Source organism: Rousettus aegyptiacus, unplaced genomic scaffold (genome assembly GCF_014176215.1).
Source record: "Rousettus aegyptiacus isolate mRouAeg1 unplaced genomic scaffold, mRouAeg1.p scaffold_m13_p_6, whole genome shotgun sequence".
Lineage (NCBI taxonomy): Eukaryota > Metazoa > Chordata > Mammalia > Chiroptera > Pteropodidae > Rousettus > Rousettus aegyptiacus.
In genome coordinates this window covers 10,680,107-10,707,584 of record NW_023416309.1, presented here as the reverse complement: position 1 = coordinate 10,707,584, position 27,478 = coordinate 10,680,107, and the positions used below count along the sequence as shown (strand labels likewise).

At 43.6% G+C, this 27,478-nt stretch overlaps 1 protein-coding gene and 1 pseudogene across 32 annotated transcripts in view; one reads left to right on the top strand and one right to left on the bottom strand.

Moving 5' to 3' along the window:
* The window catches only part of KCNMA1 (potassium calcium-activated channel subfamily M alpha 1), a 683,907-nt gene that overhangs the window by 376,655 nt on the left and 279,774 nt on the right, over positions 1-27,478 (bottom strand). The window lies entirely within an intron of this gene.
* LOC118604698 lies at positions 24,339-24,457 on the top strand (annotated as a pseudogene).

The following is a 27,478-nucleotide window of genomic DNA, read 5'->3' as shown; positions in this document are numbered from 1 at the left end:
TTAAACTACATCATTGTAAATTTACTACTTAAATGGAACTTACATTACTACCAGAAATAAAAACCCCATCTCACTTGCCATAACTAGAAAGTAACCTTAAACATACAACGAAAAAGAAAACTCAGATAATTTAGATTCTAAATTAATATTATTATTACCCCACCAAAGGCTCAGAGCCTGAGACTTGAGGCTGATTACCTCAGTTTAGAGAGGCGGTAAAGACATGGTAGAACCAAGTGGAGACTTTCTCCCTCTGATAAACCATGCAAAAGGAAACAACTCTCTCACCACATGAATCTATATCACTTCATGCTGAGTTAGCTCATTATCTAAAATCCTGGTAGTACCCATCTCTCACAATGTCATCTAGAGTGACTTGCAATTTGGTAGTGTTATGGATAAAAAAAATAGTGCTCTATGACAGCAAGGAATACTTTCAATATTCTGTTGGAAGGAAGGCTCCCAATTAATTCTAGTCCATTCATTTCTAAAATTGCAGAGTGAGACATTAGAATTCATGAAATTTACAGATTTGTACATTCCCCCTGGAAAGCAGTAATATCATTGGCAAGTCTTTGCAAATTTGACTGGGGATGGTGTGTATGTATATGTATGGGGGGTATGAGGGGGGCTACTTAAACTTTATGTGTCCTCCAGACCCCCATCTCTCCTGAGGTTAGGTTTCTAAGCTTACCATTCACACCTTCCATCTCTGTCCATAAATGCCTTTGATCAAATATTGTGTGAGTCTACCACACATGTGTCTTTTAAAAGACCCTAAGTGGAAAACATCGCCTATTGAGGATTAGAGTAGACATGTAATCACGTTTCATACTGAGCTACGGCCTTCATCCAATACAAATGCCACATTCACTTAGGAAGGGTGTCTGCACAGCATAAACAGCAGAGGAATCGAGGACTGTGCCCTGAATCAGCCTGATCAGCAAATCCGAACTCATTCAACCACAGACCCAGTTAATTCACACTTCAGAGTTTATACCACTCTAATAAGATGAATGGAAAGGCAAAGACATATCCTGTGTGTACGATCAAATTCTGCTTCTTCACTCTAAAAGGGGTGAATGTATTACACAGAGAGTCCAGAAGCACCCCCACCAAATAGTCCTTGCATTCATGGAGTCTGCACAAGGAAAGCAAAGACTATACGCCTGCACAGAGAGGTTCTGAATCAATGTTAGGTCCTCTTCTCCTGCTTGTCACATTCACTTTAGTAATGTTAAATGATGTTGCCTAGTCCAAAAACTCGATCAGTGAAATCCCAGTTTGGGATCCTAAATCTGACTGCAGATCACTCATACAAACAATAGGAATTATCTGATTTGTGGACTGAGTAAAAGCCAAAACTCTGAACACCTGTGTGCCTAAGAGAATGTATGTCTAAGTCAAAGACATTTATATTTTAGATGGAAGTTGGCATGAGTATCGTCTGCAAGGAGAGAGAGAGGTTTCCCAGAAGGGGATTGGGTACTGGCAAGCTGAGTGCTGAGCTCAGAGACACGTGTGCAAGCTGAAAGCAAACTGAGTGCTTTTCCCCACCTCCAGCACCTTACATGGCAACTCAAAGGGCTGACAAGTCCCTGGATCACTCAACAGGCAGGCAGCAAACTCTCAGGGCAAAGAGAGTTAACACTGCCTTATCTTGAGCTCTACTATTAACAGACTTGTCATCACTAAACCCAGTTGTTAGTCACTGGAACAATTTGATGGAAAGAGAGAACACCAGAGAGAAACAAGCTGACCCAGATGGGCTGGCTAAGGGGATCAAGTGGCAATAAACTCCGTTATCTCTGCTGCTCAGTGAACGAAAAGTTCTTGCTAGGTAAATATTCCAGCTCACTATGAACTACTCTACATATCATATACAGTGTTCATTATGCAGATAAATAAGCACAACAAAAATATGCTGAACACTGAAACTCTACTGAAGTAACTGATATCTTTCTCTGGTGACTTGAGTTTGTTGATCTACAAATTATTATTTTCTTGACAAGGCATGAAAGTCCAAGTTAATAGAGTTAATAGAGATTTCTGGTTAATGAAGTGCCCAATAAGAAATAGTTTATACAGATCATCAGCTTTCTGCTGTACAGGGTGAAGAAAAAAGCTTAAGAGCCAGGATGTCTCTAGCGCTAGTTCTGCCACTGAGCATATCACTAATCCTTTGTAGACCTCAGCTTTCTTCTCTGCAAAGTGAGACTATTAGACTGATAAGCAGTTCTCTACCTGGACATGGCAACACACTAGTGGAAGAGTCCAGATATGGAGTGATCAAATAACTTATAAAAAAGGCTTGTATTTGGTAGTTGCTTTAGATGTATTATTGACCAATTTAATCCTCACACCAATCTTGTGAAAGACGTATTCATGTCATCTCCATTTTACGAATGGGGAAACTAAGGTTCAGGAAGGTTGACAACTTGCCCAAGAGTCACCCCAGCCAATCAGAGACCAAGGTGGGGCTTGGAACCTATGCGGTGTGGTTCCAGAGGCCTTAAATATTCCACCATAGCGTCTCTCAATCATGGTTAATAGCAGCTATCAGTTATAACCAATTGATTGACATGACAGATTGTCGATTAGAAGAGATCTGAGGTTTAAGATAAAATGCTATTTTCACCCCCATTTCGACGTACGTTGAGAGACAAAAGATGGAACTAGGTAACACAACCTGAGGCTAGTGTCCCAAATGTAAACCACTAGCTAGACCAGAATAAAGGTTAATGGGCATCTGCGAACCAGATGACATGGCTGGTTCCAACCAGCTTAGCCATGCAGTCTGTGATTCCTCAATGATTTGAGCTGCAACTTGCTTACTCCCTTTTTGGGAGGCCCAAAGATCTTCCTTGCAGCAGTGACAATTCTGGCCCTAAAACAGAAGAAAGAATCTTGACAGGTTTATCTTCCCCAGCTTCTGGGGAAGTCTCTTGTTGGCTGTCAGATTGAAATCACCAAACCAGTTCTCCCAATTACCTCCTTGGCAGGCGACCACACTGGAACAGTTCCTTCTCCACCTTGAACCAAGCAACCCCTTGCCCCAAGACACACATCCTCGTTCTCCTGGCAAAACTTAAGAGCCTCAGAGGCATGGGGCTCCCGAGGGCATTAATGTGACCCCTGCCACGACATTAATGTGACTCCTGCCATGATATTAATGCCCTCGGGAGAGGTCTGTGTTGGAGCAGCTGTGTGCAGTCCCCGTTTGAGCGGCCCTGGGGTGCCAGCACACTTGGCTAAATGGATAATATTCTAATTATCTTCTGGCATCTGGAGTTCCAGCCAGCTTGCCTCTAGGCACACAACCTACACCTGTACTTATGTAAGAGAAACAGACAGCAGCCGGAAGTTACCAAAGGCCCACTAGGTGTCAGTGTCTAGGACAGAAAGGAAAATCTCAAAGCCACCCTTTAGTCCTGGTTGCCAATTTCCTAAGTAAGTTCTCTTTTAAGGAAATAGTCAAACTCTTCCAAGCTCGTACAAAAGGAGTAAATAATAAAATGATACAGATGACCCCAAAGGGTGAGTACCTGCTTCAATCAAATAGGCCCAGAGTAGAAGGCAGTCTCAAAGGTCACATACTACAGATTCTACTGATTTGACATTTTCAAAAAGACAAAATTATAGAGGAGGGGAAACAGACCAGTGGTTGCAAGAGTTATGGGTTATGGGAGGATAGGAGCTTTATGGGGTAAAGGAACAGTCTATATCTTGATTATGATGGTAGCTGCATGCATCTATGCAAGTGCTAAAATTCACATTAGTGTACACAAAAGAAAATAAGTCCATTTTGCTGTATGATAATTTAAAAAACGAAAATTATTTTAAAAGCCAAGGAATAGGTGTTTCTCCAGAAGATGACTTTTCTTCATGTTTTTCCTGAATTGAATCATATTTAGAATATTATTGATCATTTAACAAGAATTTAAATGGATATAGTTGCAGGGAGATTAAGTGAAATGACATATTAAAGTGCGTTTTAAAATAAAAAGGACACGGAAGATATAAAAGAAGTAGTAGTTCTGGGAGAAAGACATCAAATTACGCCTTACAACCACCCACTAGCTGAGGCTCTGAGGGCCTAGGTCCCCCAAGCCCTTCCCGCCCACAGCCACTGCCCCTTAGAACTTCACTTTCCTCATATGGGACAAGGGGGCACCTGAGGGGAATTGTTACTTCATGCACTTAAATCACATTGCGCACAATTATTTAAGTGCAGAGACTCATCATTTGGAGTTAGTTTTTCCTTCAACACTCAAAATAGAGTGTTTGTCCTTTAAAACTGAAAGTACTAAGGTCATGAATGAAGGCTGATGAAATTCTGGTCTTGTGGGAAATTCCACTGGCAGCCCTTACAGTGCCTTTGAAAAGAAAACACACGCGCGCGCGCGCGCACACACACACACACACACACACACACACACACACACACACACAATTCTCCTTTTGAAGAGCAGGGGACAAAAAGACTTAACCGGTACTTTTCAAAGCGAGGAAAATTCTCTGTCATCACAAAGTTAACTAAGCCCAGTTCTGTGAATCGATAGGGGTGAGGTTAACTTTTTTGAAAGCTGCAGCTTATTTTTCATCAGTGTCTCATGAGGCTAAGAGTTGCAGTGAAGAGAAGACCGGAAGATTCAGTACACAGGATGTTCACCAGACATACTCCATTCTCTAGAAGGGGCCCTTTACCTACCATCATATTACCCATTCAGACAGAAACTATGGAAACTTAACATGCACATACACCCCACATCACATTCCTCCCAAACCACAGCATCCTATGTATGTCTTTCCCATGAACTTAGCACCATCCCCCATGGGCTGTTGTCTGCCTTTCTACAATTCAATTGTAGTAACTTCCAGAAATGCCTTAATTACAGGTCAGTGTCATTGTTACACTAGAGGTTTAAATAAAAATCCCTGAATTTGAACCTACTAGATTTCCAATAATAGAAAGTACTTACAGAGTTTTGATAAAGCACCAATCCCCCACATTTAAATGGGAAAAACTGTTGCAGCTCAAAATTCAACCCTCATGCAAAACTCCAGGGACAAGCCAGCAAAGGCATCGCCTCAGCACAAACAAAGAGGAAAAGACAAAAAAAAGAAAACTATGCACTCCAGAAATTACCCACATCAATCAGTTTAGGGAGAGTACAATTTTTTTTTTAATGCAGAAAACTCTTACAGAAAAAATCATGGAAAATTTACGATTACTCCTTTAGCAGGGGAAAATGTTACGAGAAAGAGATATACTAGTGAGTGGCCAATCACTGATTTCGCTCCAACCAATTTCTTTTATGATGGATAATTAGCAGGACAAAACTGGAAAACAATGCAGAGGCTGGGACGAGCCACAGGTCAGACCTGGAGCAGGGGACAACTGAGCCACCTCCCAGTGTCTGGGGGAAAGGAATCGACAGTATCAAGCGCCTCCTGTGTGCTAGCGATGTACTTGGGTTGTTTATTTTACTACTTTGTGTCCCCTCCAAGGAGTTTTTAACTCCACCTTAAAGATAGCTAGAGGCTCCAGTTCATGAATCAATTCCCCAGAGTCACCAGATGGAGGTCAAAGGACCGTGGAATTCAGCTTCAGTCCCTTAACACCCTGAAGCCATGAATAAATCCAGGGCTCTGGGAAGGGTCCCAAATGTTTCAAATTTTAAAACTGAGAAGAAATGAAAGTTTAAAGTCATCTTCAAAGGAATTCCTCAAGTAACATAAGCCTGCACATATAAAAGCATCAGAGGGCTCAGATTAAAGGGCTCATGAAAGAGTGTTATTTCCGTGAATAAGAATCCTTCCCTCCTCCTCCCCTCAACCTGTGCTAGAGCAGCAGAGAGAAGACATACCAGATTCAGGACCTGACAGAGCCACAGGGAGTGACTCTGGTGCCCAGGCCTCAGAGCTCCTCCCTCTTAGGTTCCAGCATTTTAATGGGGATTGGCCCCATTAGAACTGAATTGCATGGAAGGCACATTCCATTCATTCATGGGTTCAATGACTATTTATTGAGGACGTATTATGTGCTGAGGACTTCCAGAGATGCTGGGCAAAGAGCAAGGTGCCAGTCACTTGCTGTTCTCACATCTATTCCCCGCCCCTTCAGTCTGCTTTGTTTCAGGTTACAGGGGCTAACCCCACAGACTACATTTCCCTGGTGACAAGCTTACTGGCAGGTTCACTACTGAATTCAGCCAATGAGAGCACTGGGGGAGCCTGGAGGGTGGAAGGAAGGGAGAAGCGGGAGTGGGCATGCTTCTCTCTCTCTCCTTCTCCTTCTCTCTTCTTCAGGCAGTGCCTCCAGCAGACTGGGATTTCCTCCATATCACCACCTCTTCCCTTCATCCTTCCAGGAACAAGTTCCAACTTCTTAACTTCTAGGTGGCTCTGCAGTGGTTTATTTGGCCTTTCTACTCTTCTTAACCCTGAGTACCTAGCTCCCCACATTAAATTCTCTTTCTTTAACCACCTAGTTTTCCTGACTAGACTGACCCCTACAGAAGCTAGAGGTGACTAACCAGATCCCTGCCCTCCTAGAACTTAATTTTATGGGGGAGAAATCCAGGGCAAGAAAACAATCAAATAAGCCAATAAATAATTGTTCCTAACTGTGCTAAGGATTATGAAGGAAATTAGCAGCAAGGTGGCAGGAGTCAGGGGAAGAGACTACATCAGATGGCAAGGGGACATCTCCCCCATGATCTGAAGAGTGCTATGTGAAGAGGCCAGAGGAAGGGCACTCAGGCAGAGGAAACAGCATGACAAAAGTGGTGTGCAAACCTTGCTTGGAATGTTTAGGGAGCCACAGTCGCTTTGGCCAATGTATAGAGAATTTTCCTTATTGTCCACAGAAAGAAAGAAAGAGAGATTCTTAAATCTACCCCTCCTCCCCAATGTGTTTCCCTAAGTACATTACCCCATCTAAGAGATAACTAACCAACCACCTAATCAACTTTCATAAAGAATGACAGAGGTAACAATTACAGCTCCTGAAGCATGATTATGGGGGAGAGACCTTCATTCCTTGAAAACAGCTACACGATGCTCTGAGGTCAAAGGAGAGGAGAGATAACCAACTGTGTGCATGACAGACTCAAAGACCCCAGTGGCCTGCTCCTCAACTGTTCCAGAAGGTTCCTGGTGACCAGTACAAGCATTGCTCCGCATTCCGAGGTGGTCCAGTGGGCAGTCCAGACTTCTATTTCAGAACTCCGGGACTCAATCTCTCACCTGCCCCCTTGGACTATCAGCGAGCCCCAAGATTCCATGCTTTGCTTTGCGCCCAGTTCTTTCTCTGTTACATCAGCTGGACTCTCTCATTTTCTCAGAGGGATAAATGTGTGCTGCCAAGTAAAGCTGAGCAAAAAGAGAAAATAGAAATGCAGTCCCCATCGTCCATTCTTTCCCAAAATGCTACTGATCTGGCATTTAGGTTGTTTGCTCCTTTCATCAGAATGCCATTAAGAAATCTCTGCCGTGTTTCTGTACACAGTTTTTCTCTAATGAAGCAGCAAATCTCTTTCACAAACAATAGGTGTGTCACCACCAAGCACTCTGGCCCCAGCCAGTGCAGCTGCAATTTGGACAAATGCAGTGCATCTTTCAGGTCTGTTCCTCCCAGAACAGCCTTCTACCTGACTACTCAAGTCAGAGTCTTGACACTATCTGGCTCTGGAAATTGGACAGACAAAAGCAATCAGTGGTTTTCAAGACACAGTGTTGAATCCCCAGCATTTCTCTTGGAATGTGATACTTTGTGAATATAGTTTTAAATGTGCATGTCCATCCTGGTTGCAACTCTGGGCCCAGGTCTACAGCAGCTCTCCCAGCGGGGGACCTGTAGTGACAGAAATGTGGTCAGAGACAGGCCTATGATGAGGTGCCACAGAGGCAATCAGTGAGTGACACAACAGGGCCCTGCTGAACATGGTATCCAGCCATACTCAGGGGCCATGGTCTCCAGGTGCACGCTGATATATTTCTCTTGGAAGACAATGTGGCAATATGTATCAAAGTTTAAGATGCACATAAGCTGGTACCCAACAGTGCCACTCACAGAAGTTTGCCCCATAGGTATACTGGCACATATTTGCAAAGACAAATGTAAGAAAGCATTTGTCCTTATATTGTTTGTTATAGCAAAAATTAGAAACAATCATGAAATCTCTGAATAAGGGGCTAGTGAAATATATTCTGAGATACCTATGTGGTGGAAAACTATGCAGCTGTTAAAAAGGGCAGGCATATAAATCCTGATATGAATTGAGCACTAAGAAATATAGTGTGAAAATTAACTATCATTTGTTTACAAGCATGGGATGGTTATACATATAAACATATGTATGTGTACATCTATACTTGTACATGCATGAATTCTTACTAGAAGGTTACACTAGAAATTGTTGCTGAACTCAGTTTTCACTCACCTCTTAGAAGGGGAACTGGAGTACTAGAAATCAGGAGTAAAGAAAGACATTTTAAAGTAAATCTGTTTTTTGTATGGTTTCTTTTTTTTTTTTCATTTTTTTTCCATAGTACAAATTTAATCTTTTAAAAATATATGTATTTTTTAAATAGCAGATGCAATGTTCCCTGAGGCTTTGGTAAATAAAACAGAGAACTCACCAACAGGAAGTTGTGGAAGACATAATGCCTCCCCCAAAAGATGTGCACAGCTTAATCCCCAGGATCTGTGAATGTCACCTTACCTGGCAAAAGGGACTTTGCTGGTGTGATAGAGTTAAGGATCTTGAGATAGGGAGATTATCCTGCATTACCCAGGTGAGTGATAAATGTATTACAGGTCTTATTAGGAGGTAAAAATGGGTGTCAGAATCAGAGAAGGTGTGAAATGGTAGCAGAGGTCAGACATGTGAAGAAGGGGACATGAGTCAAAAAATGCAGGCAGCCTCCAGAAACTGGAAAAGGCAAGAAAACAGATCTTCCCTTAGAGCCTCTAGTCATGCTGGCACCTTGATTTTAATCCAGTGAGACTTATTTTAAACTTCTAACTTCCAGAACAATAAGATAATAAGTTTGCATTATTTCGAGACGCTAAATGTGCGGTAATTTGTTATAGCACCAATCATTAACTAATATAGGAGTATACCTTTAAAAGTCTAATTTGCACATCAGAAAGAGAATAATCAGGCCTGTCCCAAATGGTGGCTCATCAGCCCTGGCTGATCCTTCTGCTGGAGATATGACAGGTTAACCATAACACTTTCGGCTACAATAAAGTCTGATAAATGACAAACATCTCCCTTAGTCTGATAAGCCGCCATCCCCAGCCCCACACTGGGGTGAACTCAGCATCTGTCTGGCCTAATTGCTAGTCTCTTAACAGAATTGAATCCCTACCCAAACATGCGTCAGTCTCATTTGTCAGGCAGGTGACACGGCAATGGAAAAGAAATGAATGAGAGCTCCTGCCAAACTTCTTAATAGGGGTTATGAAATGTTAAACAAATGTCTATGGTGCAAATGTGGAGAAGAAAAAAAAAAGCTCTTTTGTGACCCTCAACTTCCTTCTTCCCTTGAACCATTCACCTGATTGCACCCAAGAAGTCTAAGGAGGATGTAGACTTGTCTCACTGCTCCAGAAGTTAAGACCACCCCCCATCATGAAGACTGAAGACCTTGTCCCCATGAAGAAGGCTTTGCTGAGATACAGAGGAAACTGTGAGAGGTGCAGTTTACAATTATAGCCTTCCTCTGGCTTCCAGAGCACTACAAAACCAAAACAGAGTTCCACTGTTTTTTGTCCCAAGAACAGAGCTAAAACAGGTGGCCCTATCCCACCCAACATTACGCAGTGTGAAGCCCAATCAATTGTCTCATTTCATCTACAGGTGTTGTTGCCAAAATTCTTAGGTGTCTTAAGTATGAGATAAAGAGTTAAAAATGTAATAGCAAGAAACGCAATGGTTCTTTACAGCTATTTTTGCTTCTGCTTGGGGAACACAGCCTTTATCATTTTCTTTCATTCAAGTGACAGGTTCACCCAAACTCTGTGGTTGCCGTGCATGGCGCATCGTGCTGCTATGATGATTTATAACCCGCTGAATCATCATCTCATTAAGTCAAAGGAGATTAGCATGTGAACCCACTTTGTAAATGTAAGGCACTATGCACATGTCTGGTGGCAAGGCTAGTAAAGCTCTAAATACACACGTAATTAATTCGGCTGCACTCTAAGACAGATGGTACAAAAGAGACAGCCTTTACCTGTGAGAGGAAGGGTAGAAAAAAAAGAAAACACACTTCCTTCTTCAGCCAGGTTATATATGCTCGTTTTATTCCCACAATGTGAACATCACTGCCATGGAGAAAGGAAGATGCTCTTCGCCCTCTGGTTAATTTCTCCTCCTTGGATTCCAAAAGGGAAACCGAAATAAAAAAAATCTGTGTTTTAACTGGCCCCCAAATAAGTGCACATAGCGGTACCAGTGCTAACCCTCAGGACATCGAATGGCATTCATCCCAAAGGCTTTCAGCAAACCATTTCTTCCCAAGGTAGGTCCTGAAGTTGTCAAAAAAACTAGCAACCTCTACCTGTATATCCAACCCAGCTTCACGAATTATATAATAAGAATTCAATGATAACTGTAATCCACTACGCTCTGCTAAACCAGAGAAAGCTTGTCAACAAAGAGCACTGAATGGCTACAAATATGCCCCTCTAAGGGAAAGAGCAAAGAGATATACTCTATTGAAAAAAAAAAAGTTCCCCAGCTAATTCCAATGCCCAGATGAGTTTAGGTCCTACCACATCAGGTAACCTCCCAAAGGTCTCCTCATTAAGGTCACTCTGCCTGAGAGCCAGCAAGGCTACAGAGTTGTGGCCTTCGGCATCCAGTACTGATCCAGTATAGTATCCAGCGGGTACTCTTCTCAGTGCCCACTGGAATGATGACCACCAAATGCACAGACGGACTGGGCTCCCATTGTGTGTGGGGCAGGGAGGAGAGTCTGCAGGAGATCTTCAATGCGGACAGCTGGGGCAGGGCCTGGCCTGGGCAGAGCTGATCCTCGATACCCACTCTGCAGGTGCCTAAGGAATCCACATCCCAGTGTGTCGCATGGGCCTCCTTGTTTAAGAAATAATAAGTCAGCTTCCTGAAACAACTGATTTTGTTGTTGGTGTTGTTTCTCCATACATGTTCAGCAGCGCCAGCTGTATATCTGTGCAGTCTTACAGCACAGTGACCTTGGGGACTTTCTTAACATGCATTTGCAGAGCCAGCAGACTATTAGATTGATACTGTGTGCTGAAATGGAGTGACTCTGGCAGTGTAACAGAGACCACACCCTCCAACACTGCCACTCACCCTCCACCACTGACACCCATGTCCCTCTTTTAAACAACTATGATTCTAATGCCAGCTAAATGCCATATGTATTGATTAAACATTTCCCCCAATCTAAAATATTCCCCACGAAGCAACATTTTAAGGCATGTGATAAGGGTCCTAAAGAGGCTGCTGCTTTGACAACCCAAATGAGCAGCAAAAAGAACCTCACTCACCGGACCAGCATCTGGATTTCCCATCTGACCCACACCAGGAGCTACGTAACCCTCTGGCCCTCCTCCAGCGAGCTGTGAAATGTTTTTTCAAATTCTGGGTCCAAATGGATGCTTTCTGAGAAGTCAGTGTAAGCCGTCAAGGTTTGGAAACAAGTCTAAGTTGTTTTTGTACTTTCCATTACCCAGGTTGTTCTGGAATGCGGTTCCTAAGAAGTGCAGCTTGGAGCTTCAGAAAAGGCAAAACCTGCGCAAGAGGGGCCAGGGTCGGGAAGTTGGAGCTGTTGGTTTCTGTGTTTCTTGGTCGGCTCACCCACCCCTCTTCCATCCCCACACGCTTGCTCGTTGGAGCAAACTGCCCTGGAGGGCAAAAAGCACAGCATCAAATGCCCCAGAGCTAGGAGAACCTCAAATTCCTTCTCCCTAGTCCTCTGCCATCAAATAATTCACGACAATGACTGTGGACGATAGGAGAAAGAACCACCAGGAAGCAGTGGGGAGGCCCCGCTCACAGCTCAGTGCTCCCTCCTAGGCCCAGTCCCCGTCGGCTCCTCTCCCTCGGGCCCCACCAGCCCGACCCGAGTCATTACGGAATTAGAAGAAGCAATCCCTTGATCACAGAGCCTGGAGAGGGACCCAAAGTTGGATTCCAACTCCACTTGATCCCTTAGTCAGGCACCCCTATACAAGAGCAACTGTACAAGATGTCCGCCACCCCTGTAACAAGAGCAACTATACAAGATGTCCCAGCCCTGGGGAGATTCGGGGCCCCAGTCATGGAAAAGCATCTTTGCCCGCTCTGGGGGAAGGGAAGAAAAATGAGAAAGTGCAGCCTTGGTTCTCATTACATTTTCTGGGCTAACTCTAAAAAACAAAGTTCAAATTCCAGTTCCATCACCAACCAGCTCCATGACTTAGGACAAATTATTTAACCTCTCTTTGCCTTAATTCCCTCTCCAGTAAAACAGGGACAATAGTAGCACTTGTTTGATAGGGGTGTTATGAGGATTAAATGAGCACATTTTTGCAAAGCACTGTATCATTATGCTATTAGATTAATTCCAAGAGTCACATTTTCTAAAATATAAAGATTGTGAGGTTGAGATATACCTTACGATATCAATGTACATTTCAATACATATTAAATATAGAGTTTTCTCCTATCTCTATCTTCCAAAAAGGCAGTTATTAAATTCAATGGTGCATCTTACTAACCGATGTATTTTCAAATCATAGATATAATCTTTTAATTACCTTTTCATGCATAGCAACAGATGCAGTGTTAAAGACCCCCTTCTTGGCGATTTTGCAGCTTGGTCTCTAGTAATATCTCTGGCAGCATTTCCTTCTTTCCCCAGCACCTCTAAGCCCTTCACAGCGTTCCCAAACCCAAATTCTGAGGAATCTTGGTGGAGGACCAGAGGGAGCATGTGGTCCAGTGGTTCTCAGCCCTGATTGCTCCCTGAAATCCCAGGGAGCTGGGCCACCCCAGAGTTTCTAATTTTCTCAGTGAAAGTAGGCCCTAGGCATCAGATTTTTAAAAGCTCTGCCGAGGACGGTAACATGCAGCTAGGATTGAGAACCATGGCTCCTATCTGAATTCCCTCAAGACATGCAGGTAACAAGTAACTGGCAGCCTTCTCTTGAATTCCAGAGAAAGGGTAGCCTTCACTAACTTAGGTCTCAGAACACTATAAAAAAGTTCTTCCTCGGGCAGGGCCTTTGTTATTTTGAGATGGGGATAAGACCTTGAAGGTAATTTTAAGCTGGGAATTGAGGAAACTTACCTTAAAATGATCCCTTCTTCCTAGCCAGTTAAGCTCAGATACCTGGATATTAACACATTTTGAATTTTGGAGAAATCTTCTGACTTACAAATGATCTAATTCTCTAAACCAACCATGCTGAGAATGCGAGATAACTTTAATGCTGGCTTGATTCCTAAGACATGGTGAACAGTAAGGATAATCATTAGAAGCCAATTTCTTCTAACGTGTTAGGTAGATCTGCTTCTAGGTAGACTAGGTGCACTTTTGAGGGATATTTTCCCCTTTGTTTTTCCTCTTGCATCCATGCCAAGCTTTTCTCCATTCCAAATCTTGTTTCCCCTCCATTTTCTCCTTTCAGAGCTACACTCCAGCCAATTATAAACATTACTCATTTCACCAACCACAAAGATGCTACCCTAGTTGAGAATTAGTGTGAGTTGGCTGTGATGGCGCTTTAATTGACCCCCTAGAGGAGGGTGCACATACATTTCCACGTGTATTTAGCACTGGAAACCATCCGATTGGGCACTAAATGTTTAATTCTCTGAGAAATTGGCAAAAGCTACACTAAGCATACAAGAAGCTATAAATCACAATAATGGGAACATCTTACAACCACTTAATTTTTTCAACCCATTCGAAAACAGAGTCCCAGTGAGCCTGGAGAGTATGGTAGCAATCCCAGGCAATTAAAGCCAGGTGGGGTGACTGCTGGTCCCAGACTCCAGGGCCTGGGAGCAGAGTCACAACAAGCAAAGTGGAGAGAAGGTCCTAATACTGAGGGCATCCCATGTGTCAGGAGTTGGTCTCTGCATGTACTCTCTCATTTAACTTCCTTCTCACAGTCACTGGGAGGCAGGAATTATATTGATTCCCACAAGGTCACAGAGGAAATAAACAGCAGACCTGGGATTCAAACCCCTCGTCACACCAAAAGGCAGAGCAACTTGCTCCCAACCCACAGATCCAGACCTGAGGAATGGGGTGCTTCTCTGAATTCCACAAGCTCTTGGTTGAGAATTCTGTTTTTTGTATTCTTGTATTGTTCCCCCTCTACACTGCTCCTTAAGCACTTAACTAAAACTGTCCTGTGACCAATCCTGGGTTCAAATCTCCATTCTACCACTTCCAAGCTGTGTAGACTTGGGTAAGCTATCTAACCTCTCTGGCCTCAGTTTTTCTAACTGTGAGATGAAAATAAGAATACTTTCTACACTATGCATGTTAAATGAGTTCATTTATGATGCGTACAGAAGAGTGAACAAGAATTGGCTCTTCATTCTCACCATTACTAACATCTCTCCAGCAGCACTGTCTCACATAGCTCCATTATCCATCTTTTCAAGGGTGTGTGTCTTGCAAAATGCTTCAGGGCAAGTCTTGTTTTTCTTTTATCCCTCAGGACCTAGCTCACCGTAGATGCTTAATGACCAAGGTCTCATAATGGATTCTGAAGCTTAATGATTGCATTTTCCTAAACTGAAGCAACTTCTGACAAATTTCTACTACTTAACCCACCATCTACTTCCCCACCTGTAACCTCCATTCTGGAAAAATTCATAAGTGATATAAGTAAGGCTAAATCCCATTTTGCCCCACTGGGCCTTCACACACATCCAGTGTTGACCAAAGATAGCATATTCCCTCCTTGCTATGTTCTAACCTTGCCACTTAGTGTGACCTGCAGACCAGTGGCAGACCGGCGTCCCTTGGGAGCTAGCTAGAAATGCCAATCTTGGGCCCCAACCTAACACAATCAGAATAGCTGGAGTTGAGGTACAGAAGCTGTTTTAATAAGATTACAAGGCAATTTTTATAAGACCTGTGAAGATGTGGATTACTAGTTCAACACACTGGCTGCACATGAGAATCATCTGGGAGAGATTTTTACAATACTAAGGAGCAAGCCCCATTCCTAGACATTCTGATTTAATTGATATGGGAGGCGAGGGGAGGGTGGCCTAGGCATTGGTATTTTTTAAAGTTCTTAATCATTAAACTACACTACTTCCCTTGCTCATCAATAAAATTTAAGATTATACTCATTGCAATCTACGCACTTCCAGTCCCATCTATTGACTTTAAAACATTATCAGCTTTTCATATTAAATTAGTTTATCATCCTAAAACAGAGATAAGATTGGCAGTGTGACAGATATCTTCATCCCTTGACCCAAAGGATTAAAAAACATGGGCATTTCAGACCAATTCTAATTAAGGAATCGATGGGACACGTTGATGGGCCATGGGACCATGACGTGTCCCTTCAAACCACACCTCATCTTTCCCACTGCCCAGTTTCCCCACTCATGGAGCTGGACTAGCACACCTTCTAGAAACAGGAAAGAAAAACGTGGTAGGAGGGAAAATGGGAGAGAGAAAGAATGAGGCCACAATCTTTACCCTGCAGGTATCTCCCCCAACTTTGAGAATGAGTGAATGTTATTAGCACGGGATTGGAAAAAAACTATTATCTTGCCATCTGATTGCTTAGTAATAACCAATAAGCATATCTTAGAGACTCTGAGGTTCCCAGAGATGATCTCATTCAAGTCTGCCATCCACTATGAGTCATACCTCCTACCTTCACCTCCACAGGAGAGGGTCCCCAAGGACTCAGGTCTCCGCACTTTCTTCCCTGGTCCTTCAGATCAGTCCCTGAGGCCAGGGGCTGGGAACTCTGACAGACAACTAGAGGAGGACCCTCTTCTTGTGTGCTTGATTCTGGAGAATGGGTCTTCTGGGCAGGGCCCACATGTGTTGAAATGGGAAAATTTCCAAGACTTTGGGAGAGTGTTTTGGGGTAAATGGTCAAAGAAATATTTGCTTTTGTCTGTAGCCACCCAGAGGTGGCTCACTGGTTGCCAGCTGTCTGATCTTAGTCCTTTCTGGCTCCGAGTGACTTATACTTGAATCCAGTAGAACCCCAAGCAACCAGTTAATATTTGCCCAAAGGGCAAGATTGACTTCAGCTACTTAAAGATACTACTCCTGATCTTCGGGCTCTAAAATATGCGGCAGGATAATTTCCAGAAATACCAACTTATTTTTGTTCTCCCTGCAGGCTGCTCATAGCCAGTCAGTGGTCTTACTGAGGGGATTTTCGCAGCTGAGAAACATAGGTGGCTTAACAATAGGGCTCTTCTTCTGGTTCATACAATGGGGTTCATGGAAGGGATGGGGGCTAGGGAGGGCCTTTGGGGGCAACCAAATGAGAGAGGGAGAGATTTTTCTCTAGACTAAAGAGAAGTAGGTGGATGAGGGCTTAGGAGCAAGAGATCTGTACCCTCCTGGTGGCAGTGAGGGACAAGGCCTCAGAGGGGGTGGCAGCATGGTACTCTGGGGAGGATGTGCCACCAGTGCAGGTTCCGTGTGCAGCACACGAGCAGCACAGCCCCAAATCCAAACGGATCAGGTGTCACAACCACCATCTCAGCAAGGGCCAGACGCACACTTCTTAGTGGCCAAAAGCCTGTGACTAGATGCTTTATTCAATACAAATCTGTACACTACCCGGAGCAGAGGAAATCCCCCTGATAAACATACAGATGAAAGCTTACAGTCAGAGTTCAGTTAATGAAAAGATTAAAACATAGAAATGATATTGGTTGCACATCTATGTTTGAGAACTGAGCTACCCACCCCAAGTGCTCTGCTGATGGAGTCACCAACTGCTCCATGTCTGTCTGGCTCTTCGTCTGGGTGCTTTTCTTCCTCAAAAAGTCCACCCACTTGTCTTGCCATCCTTCAGGTCCAGCTAAAATGCCAAGTCCTACATAGCACCCAAGGTTCTCTTGTCATCTCACTTCTGCCTGTGCCACTCAAATCCTAAATTATATTCCTCCTCATGTAAATGGTGGCACTTTACCCTGTGACTTAGATTCAGCAATTAGAGAGTGAACTCACGAAAAGCAGAGTACATGACATCACTATACTTCCCCTCTGTCTAGAAGAGGGCTGGGTCCACAGGAGACACTCTAGGTTGAAAGAATGAATGGACCACTTCTCAGAGCATGGGACTCAAACTTGAACTTAGAAAGTGATCTTTGGAAATCAGCTGGGTAGCCCTGACAGTCACACTCCTTTCCTCAGGAGAAGCTGGGCTGCTGAGGACCCCGGATACTGGTAGGAATGCTGCAACTCAAATGTGGCATTGGGAGAAATGTCATTGCTTTACTCCTTTAATTGCCCAGAAAGTGAAACCATAGGCAGACCTCATCTGCATATAGTCAGACTGTTGGCAAGGCCACCAGCGATTTCCACAGTAAATATTTAAAGCGGCTTCTCAAAGACAAATCTAACCAACACTATACTAAAGGACCTGTGCCCCTTTCCTCCTCACTCCACAGCTCCAACCTTCTGTCTGAAACTAAGACTCCAGAGACACCTTATGCATTCGTGCACCTCATCGAGGCTCCAAAGAAACCTCCAAGATAGAACATGTGCAGGCAGACAACAAAGACTTCAAAAAAAAAAGACCTGGGAAAGGAAGAGATTCATACCTCTGATGACTGCCCAAAACATGAAAGGGTAGCCCCTCTAGTTGGAGGGCACGGCACTCAGCCTGGCTGTCAGGAAGCAGGTACATCTGCCCACAGGCTCTTAGGGCTGTGCGGGCAAGGCCTCCTTCTCCTCCTCTCTCTAATGGACCTGTCAGGGCCTGTCTCCTGGGAATAAATCTCCAAAACACTCAACTAAAGAACACTCAAGGATGTTTAACTCAATGATATACTTTGTTTCTGTGTTGGTCAAAGGATGATGATTAACAACCATGATAGGCTTTCTCATTTATTATCTCATCAAATCCCACAAAGACCCAAGGGCTCAGAGAAAGTGGGCAGAGTGAGGGCAAGGACTACATCTGCCTTCCTCATGCTGCATTCTCAAGGTCTTGCCCCGTGTCAGCGTTCGATAGACAGTAACTACGAGCAGAAAAAAATAAACATTTCGTTTAAGTAATGAGGACATCTTACCTCTCTAAGCTTAAATGACTCATCCAAGGTCACAGAACAAATTAGGAAACTTGAGTTCAGGCCCCTGATCTTCCATTTTACTCCAAAGCCTATGTTGTTATACCCTTGGAGCCATGGTGGATGAGAAGGAGAAGGACACTAATGGTGATATCGGCAGCTAATACACTCAGCACTGCTTATGTGCAGGCCCTACGGAAAGTTTTCTCATGTAACTCATATAATCCCGACAACATGTCCTAGAATTCTCTCATATTACAAATGAGGAAAATGGGGCCCAGTGGGTTTGAATAACTTGGCCAAGGTCACTAGACAAGGAAGAGGCAGAGAAACCATAACACTGAGAGGGAACCAAACACTAGCTACACAGATGCACATGAGGCTGTTTGGGTTCAAATCCCCACTGGGCCTTAATTTAGGATCCTGGGCTCTTTCTCCTACTCTATTCTGTTCTCCTCTTGCCAGAGGCCATTGTGGTCCAAGATCCCAAGGCGGAAGGCTCTGGTGGTGACTACTGCTTGGGAAGCCCACACAGGACATGATGTGAGGGCTGTGGACATGGTGTGTTAGAGCCAGAAGTTATCATAGAGTGATGCTTCCCAGACTTCACTGTGCCGACCAACCAGCTGGAGAACTAATGAAAACACAGATGGCTGGGCCCCACACCAAGGGTTTCTGAGCCAAGGGGGCTGGAGTGGTGCCTGAAAATCTGCATTTTTAACAAATCCCCAGGTGATGCTGCTCCATCTTTGAGATCATTTGAGCCAACCCTCTTGTTTCACTAATCTGGGACCAAAGAGGCTAATTTGCCCAAGGTTACCCAGCACGTCAGTAACAGAGTTGGGAACAAGTGTCAGGACTCTTAGTTTTCATTTTGTTCCCACTGTACCAGGCTTACTTTAAAACACCAATCATCACAATCATTTTATTACCTACAACTCCTTTTGAGTACCAAGTGCCTTTCCTATTTCATCTCCTTTAACTTTACAATCATTCTCTGAGGTTGAAGGTGGTGGTCACAATTTATAGAGGAAAAAAGGGTCAGAAAATTAACAAGAACAACAAAAATTGGCTCAAGATCACAAGCTATGGGGTAGAGCTAGAGTTTACTCAGTTCTGTCCAATCCAATGCTTCTCCTCCTCAGGGCCCCTCAGCCCTCATAAGGAGAGCTCTTTCTACCTAGTGTAGAATGCAAAACCCCACATATCACTGAGCTTCCAGGAAGGAGGGGCTTGAAGACTAGGGTAGGATTAAGATAATGAAACAGTGAACAACTATTTTTTAAAATATTTTAAAAATTATGTCCAGGAGGAGAACTAGAGGAAAGGCCCCTGAGTCCCAACCACTCAGACACTTTTTCTCCTCCTCTTTACAAAACCTCTCAGGGGTTGAAGGCCTAGATCTGTGTGTCTGACACCACAGCCCTGAAAATTCTGTCCCCAAGAGACCTGGCTCTCTGCAAACAGAATTAATTGCCTGAAAACTCTGATTGGGTGATTACAATCTATAAAGCGGCCCATAAAATGACATCATGAGGATTGATATTTATTCTTTCACACTGATTTCCACTATAAATTTGCTTAGTTAATGAGTCAAAATAGTCTTTCCTACTATGCACCTAGGCACAAAGCTCATCTAAAGACAGAAACATCTGTCTTGAGTTGTCTGGAGCTCAGTTCCCTGGTCAGTGCAACACAGCAGGGACTTGTGAGAAAGCTTTGGAAACCCAAAAGACCCACCGCCTCTACAAACATGTCCCAGTTGCTTCTGAGTTGTAGACTCTGTGCTAGGTCTTGAGCAGTAGTCAAGAAGATGGGAATGATTCCTGCCCTTGGGGACCTGGTGAGTCATTGGATGGAGGAAAAAGAGGAAAGATAGACATTAAACATTAAACAACAAAATCTTCATGGGTAACATATGGTAATTCATAGGTGCTACAAAGGAAAAGTACAACAAGCAGTGCGGTGTGGAATGAGAGCAGCCATCCTGGTCTGCTAAGAGATGATGCCCACGAAAGACAAATAGGAAGGAACTAGTAAAAAAGGTGGGGGACAGGAATGGAGGAGGGCGACGTTCCCAAAAGAGGGTCTACATGGCTAGAAATCAGTTGTTTTTTGTTTTTAAGTTACATTTTGAGTAGCATACAGAGAATGATAAAAGTTCAGCTACAGACAAGCTATGATAAGGAGAATGGATTTTCTTCTATGAACAACTCTTTTAGAAACAGTGAAGGGTTTCTAAAAGAGTATTAACATGATCAGAAAACCATCTTAGAAGAGTCCCCCTGTCCACTTTGGAGGAATGAATTTGATAGAGAGGAAAGGCCTAGGAGGAAATGTGAGAAGATTTCTAGGCCATAATTTCAGTTGTCAGCACAAGAGATGATAGTAGCCTGAAATAGGTGAGAAGCAAATGGACCACAGCAACGACTATGAAGATGGACAGATTTATGCTGTCAGCCTCAGTGTGGGTTTTGCCAGTACTCAGCATAACACCAGGCAGGGCACCAAGGACATGTACAAAAGCTAAATGGTGATTATTTACTGACTCAACATTGAATCTAATCTCATTAGCCAGGGTCACAGCTGGAAGCCACTCAATAGCCAGTGTTGGTACTAAGTCAAGTGACCACCTAGCTAGGCACGTGTGTGGCAACCTCAAGCAGTCTTCAAGCCAGATGGAACTCTCGGCTTATGAAAGGACATATGAGGCAGACCCTCCTTCCTTCTATTTAACCCCAGCTCTGCTGTTGCCTCAGGTTCAAAGTTCATCAAATGAAGGGTCAGAAGAAGGGGAATGGCCCTCTGCAACTGGTGCATTTCCCCATAGGCTGTGCAGGGCTCTAGTTTTACATGGCTCATCCAAAGCCAATATCTGCCAGCGTTCAGAAGTTTCTTCCTCTTCTAAGTTTCAAGAAGATGTAAATCAGTCCTATACATATCTATGCTGCTTAGATTTGGTTTGGAACCATAATCTGTACTGTCTTTATTGTTGCCTCATAATTGCATGTTCATTAATCACATTTCCCAAGAAGACTTTAAACCACTAGAATATAATCACAGTATAGCTAAGAGTGTGATGCCACGGTGGGATGCCAATTAAATATCAGAAAATGGAGTTGGTTGACTTGAGAGAAGAACATCTGAACTTGGGAAAGAGGGAGATACCAATGGGACTATGGTGACACCAGCTAAACAGGGAAGAGTAGGGGGATGGGTTCAGAACACTGTGCTATGCTCAGTTGTCCTCATGTATTAGCCAAGGTGGTTGTCACTGCCCTGGTGCTGAGGAATGGTGGCTTCCATGAGCATTTGACCTGAAAAGAGTTTCCCCAATCAGATCCTGTTACTCGTTTTCACGCAATATCCAACTGAAATCCCATGCTGAATACAACCAAGATGAAATCACTACTCATATTTATAGCACAATCACAGGCTAGTCCTTTTTTGTATCTCACCCACTATGGAAGACTCTGCTCTCTTACTCTCAAACATTAGCTTGGCATACAGAAATACATTCCCATTTCTTAATGCCTGCTGTGATTCCAGGTAATTCCTCTAAGTGCACTATTAAATCCCAGCAGCTATTCCAGATACCAGGAAAGAAGACGACTCCAGCTGCTGCCTTGTCAGAACTCAGGAAATGAAGCAAGTCAGCTATCACTGAGTTTGGCCAAAGTGGAAACTCAAGGGGTCACTTTTTGTGTGGGTCTCTATATAGCCACACACACCCTTTTCTTACCCTGAGTGCATGCTGATGTCTAAGGTTGGAAGGCTCAAAACTATGGGCCATTCTCCCCTGAGATGCCCCACTGTGTTTATTCTTGAAAGCCCCATGAGAAGGAACCCAGAATTTATACTGGGCCCCTACCCACAAACCAGCCTCAAGCACGGAGTGCTGCCTAAGGCTTCTCAGTTAGAAGGCAGAAAAGTCAGGATTTGAACTCTGGCCCTGTGAGCTCCAAAGCACCATGCTTCCCTATCCTACACTCTCTGCTATTGCTCTGGGAGCCATTCCATGGCCCTTACTCCCAAAGGAGCATGTGCATCGCAGCAGTATTTTCCCCATTTTGGCAAACCACGTGCCAACCCAGTGCATAAATATCATTTTTATGACCAAAATTGTTTCCTCAATGAATCCAACATCAGCATCTTTGCACCTGCTACTTTCCTAAGGAAGAATTTTTCCATGATGCAATGACAAAATTTGCTGCTAGCAAAGGGGATCATAGACACACATGTACCTACAAACATTTATCTTATAGTCTCTTGGCCTAAATAACCCCCTCCAGATGTTTCTAAACCCAGGTGCTTCAGAGGCTGGCAGCAACTCCTTGCCAGCAGATGATGTCTGTTTAAGGAATTTCCATTTAAAGGCAAGTCTTACAAAAGCTAAGCCAAGTAAAGTATCCATTCAACAGTAAAACTGTCACTCTCCCAGCATGATGCTTAAAGTTAGATACCAATACCTCCCCCCAAACAACCTCCATATGAGGATAAGAAAAACGTCAATGTTTTTCATTTCCCCAGTGCTCTAGCCCTGCTGTGAGGGCTGGGATAGAACGTGGATGGGCGATCTCACCCACACTGACTGGCTTCAGTTTTCCCAACTGGTATGTACATTCTCAAAAAAAAAAAAAAAAGGAAAATGTGTATTTTCCTCCTACCCACCTCTCTTCTGAGCGACTCAGCCAGCATGCGCAGGGGCAGGAGAGGTGCTACGCAGGATGGGGGCTGATTCCGTTCTAATTCCAACTCAAGGAACAGCCACAGTCACAGGGTGTTGGACAAGAAGTCTAAGCAGCAGTTCAGGATACTGAGGTTCTAGACCTGTTGTTGATGACTGGCATGTCCTAGGGCAAGTCCCTATCCCCCCAAGTTTCCAATTCTATGATTTTCAGGCTGTATGTTCTTTGATGGCTCAACTCAGCCAATAGCTCAACTGGCCATGCAGAAACAACTGTCCTTCTTTTCTCTTTTCTCTTGTATAAAGAACACGGGGCATTGAATTTATGGGTTTGGAGCTGAGTCATATTCATATATGATGCTGGGTCTTCACTGATGGGTAGGATTCAAAAAGACATTAAAGATGAGGAGGGTGAAGGTGGCACAATCAAAGACGTGGAGGCAGCGATGTGCTTGGCATCTTTGAAGGAACTACCAGGGCTGTTACTTTAGATAGTAGGCACTGGTACAGCCAAATGGGCCTACGAAATACGGAAACCTTTTTCATTGGTTGGCAAACAGCCAATGACTAAGCCCCATGAATGCCCCCTCAGTTGCCCCTGCTGCCCCAGTCCCCAATTCCCCCAAACCCACCTCACAATCCAACAACTAAAGGGTTAATCCCTGAGGTCTTGATCCATGGCCAAACCGTGGCACCCAAGCCAACCCAGAAAAGCATGGCACATTCATTGAGTATCACTAAATGTCAGGTTTACATATATTACTTCCTGTAAACTTCACACTAATCACTTTAGATAAAGAAACTGAGTCTTGGAATATTTAAGTGACTTGTCCAAGGTCATTTTGTCTATAAGTAGAAATGGCGAGACCTGAACATTGACAACAGGCCCAAGTTCACGCTCATTTCATAAAATTCCAGCTCCCTCTGAATAGTTTTGGCCCACCAACAGACAAGCACTGGAGGCAGCGGGAGGACTTTGGCCCTGCTACAAAAAAAGATGGCTTTAAGATCAAGACTTGTTAGACAGTGGAACAAATTACTGTGGGAGCTTATGAAATCACCTTTGCAGAGAGTTTTATAAACAAGAAGGATTCAAATAGGCCCGGAGGCAGAGGGATGGATGAGATGACCTCATAAGACCCTTCTTAACTCATGAATTCTTTGGTCTCAAAGGAAAATCTATTGATTTTTATAGCCACATTTAACTCCTAGAAGATTTAGGAGATTTAAATACATCTGGAAGCAAAATAAACTTCTTTTTTCTCTTTCCCCCAACTCCAACTCTTTATTTTAGATTTCTTTCTAGCAGGTCTGATGAACAGAACCTTTCAGTTAGAGGTACTGTCAGTTCAAAAGTTTAATTCTGGGTCTACGGCCACACTACCCTGCACAAGCCTAATCCCATCTGATCTTGGAAGCTAAGCAGGGTCAGGCCTAGTTAGTACTTGGATGGAAAACAACCTAGGAAAACCAGGTGCTGTAGGCATAAAAAATAATAATAAGGGATTGTAAGATGACAAGGTCCTTAAAATCTACCAGGTCAACCAAGGGTTGCCTCGCCTAAAATAAATAAATTAATTAATAAATTAAATTTAATTAAATTAAATTTAAAAAGTTTAGTTCTGGCATCTGAAGACCAGAGTCTGCTCAAAACTGATCTCTTTCTAAAAAAAGATTCTTAAATCCTGTTAGGTGTCTCTGCTGAAGAGAAACTGATGTAAAAAAGCAAAAAGAATGGCCACTTTGCTAAGCCTGTCCAATTTCTATTAGAAGATGTCTGTTACTCCTCCAGTTTTCCCTCTTGGCAAATAGAGTGACTGATCCTAAAACTCCCATCAGGGCCCAGCAGAGAACCAGCAGCAGCCCCTGTCAGAAGAGCTACAGTCAATGGGGAGAGCAGTCTGCTCTCTGGTTTCCATGACAATAGATGCTCCTTCTTCCCTGTCTCTTGGCTCCAGGGAAAGACAACGGCATAAGAGAAGAAAGTGGCAACAAGGGGTAAGAGAAGTAGCAACAGGCTCCCTTCCCTTGTAGCCTAGATGGCTGCCACCTCCCTACATGTTGGTGGTTACAGCTCTCATTGACCTTGGGCCAGTCATGCCCTGCTTCTGGATTCAACTTGTTCACCTGTAAAAGAAGAGAGCTGGTCCAGCAAAACCTTTCCAGTTCCAATGCCCTAGGATCCAGTGTCTTGTCTAACTAAGCCAGTCATTGGGAATGGTCTTGCCTCGTCTTGCATTCCTCAGTAGTAAAAGGCATTGATAAGCATTGAATTCCACAGGACTAGAATCTATTTGCCTCACTCAGAGACCCAAGCCTTATCCACTCCACAAGTCTTCCTTGCAACATTCTGTTCTCAAGGAGATCATCTCAGTGGGCCCTTCACACACATTCCTGGGAGTGCCCAGGTCTCCTGGGCCTCACTGAAGCTATGGTATGACTAGTAAGCCAGAATATCATGGTACCCCATCCATCACTTACATTCTATCTTGCTGATGTCATTGGGTTCAACCCTCAAATTCTGGTGTGTACAGCCCTGTCAGTGCTAGCCCCTATTATGACTGTTCAAGTGAAGAAATTCAACAGAGAACACCGAAAGAGGTTATTCCATTCAGTGTAGGGAGTGCTGGCGCGAGGTGCCTTAGGGGAATATGGGAGACACTCCTGAGACAAAGGTAAACTCTGAGCAGAAGCAGGGAGCTGTGTTTGGGGAAGTATTTGTGATTGTGGCTGATTGGTCTAAAGTGGAATGAAGGGTGCAGCATGAGGTCAGGGTAGAGAGGAAGGACAGAAACGTGGATGAAAAATGTCAGGAGGTTTATTGACGTGCTGGTATTTCCAGGCTGGAATAAGAGGAGAAAGGGGAGCTTGTGGGTTAGAGGTACAAGCCATATGCCCAGTGCTGGCTTTCTGGGGAGTGTAGGGGGACTTGAGGGAGAGGGTAATGGCTCTTACTGAGAGCCAGGTTGTCACTCAGCCCTCCCCATGAGCCTGGTTGGGGTCATACCTGTTTCCATTTTATGCATAAAAAAGGAGCAAGTCAGAGCCATGGAGCAATTATATCAAGTCAGCCAACTTCTCCTTTCCAGGAGTATATAATCTTGCTAGGCAATAAAATAAAGGATCATGAAAATATTAGCACATAATTCTAAACTGACATGTGGCTGGCCTCCCAACTGCCCTCAGAAGCCAAGACGCCCTGGAAAGGTTAACATCAAATGGGACATCTGAGGATAGGATTCTCATTGTAGGGGAGCCCTAAGGAATGCCCAGCCCAACTCCACACCTCTGGGCCCAGTATGCCTCTAACTCATCTAGGAAATGGCTAAACAGAGCACTTCCAGGCCTTGAGTCAAAAGCCTCCCTAAACCCTAGCAAAACGCTGGTCTAAACATAAGAAATCTGATTAGCCGCCAAAACTGAGCAATCTTATTTTATTAATCCCTGCAAGTCAGACCATAGGATAAGTGTCCTATATAGGAAATTAATCAATACACAACAAGTAATTAGGGATTCTGATACCCCTGCAAGGGCCCAACAGAGATCAGGGCTTCCACAGCATTGCTAGCCTTTATTTTCTAATATGTGTTCATTTTGAGTTTTAATTTTTTATTAAATGCAGAATGTTAAACTCTCTGCTATTGGACCAAGACTTTAGGGCCAAATAGCCCAAGAACACTGAGGAGAATGTGTTAGAGATGAAGTACAAAGGTCTTCCCTCCCAAGAGGAACCCAGGATGAGCAGCTGCTAGGATCCTAAGAACCCACGGAAAACTAATCAGTGTCCTAATAACTATGAACTTGAAGGTAGGGGCTGTGTTTTATTACTTTATATACACTATATCACCACAACCTAGCATAGTATCTGGTACATGGTAAGTAATAAATGGAATGAATGAGCTAGTGATTAATAATAGATGATCTTTAGTCAGCCAAAAACTTCATCTGGGAGCCTGCTACACATAGAATTTTAAACCCTAACACTATAGCAGTGATTTACATTGGAGTCACAGAATTTGGGGGTTGAAAGGAAATTTGAATGTAACCTAATCTGGTGTTTTTTAAATTTAGATCATGAAATTGATCTATCTAATGAGTCCTGACCATCACTTTATAAATTAAACAGGAATGGAATGGAATGGAATGGAATGGGGAGACGGTGAAGTGGGGTAAGATGGGGTAGAGTATGGTGGGGCGGGGTGGAGCAGACCAGAATAGGTCATAATGTATCCCATGTAGTAAGGGTAAGTATAAATAAGCCAGACTTGTATTTGCGGGTATGTGTACTGGGTGTACACTGTCTTAATAAGTCCGAAAGCCACTGATTTCACTCTTATAGTCTGCATCTGAGACAAATGATTTTTCAGCCTTTCCAGGCTCCTCTTGTTATGAAAATAAATTTCATCTGGAAGCAACCTGTTCTACTTACAGACTCTCTGGCCTTGGGAATTATGTGGTTCAGAACACACCACATCACACAGATACACACAAACCAAAATATAGTTTC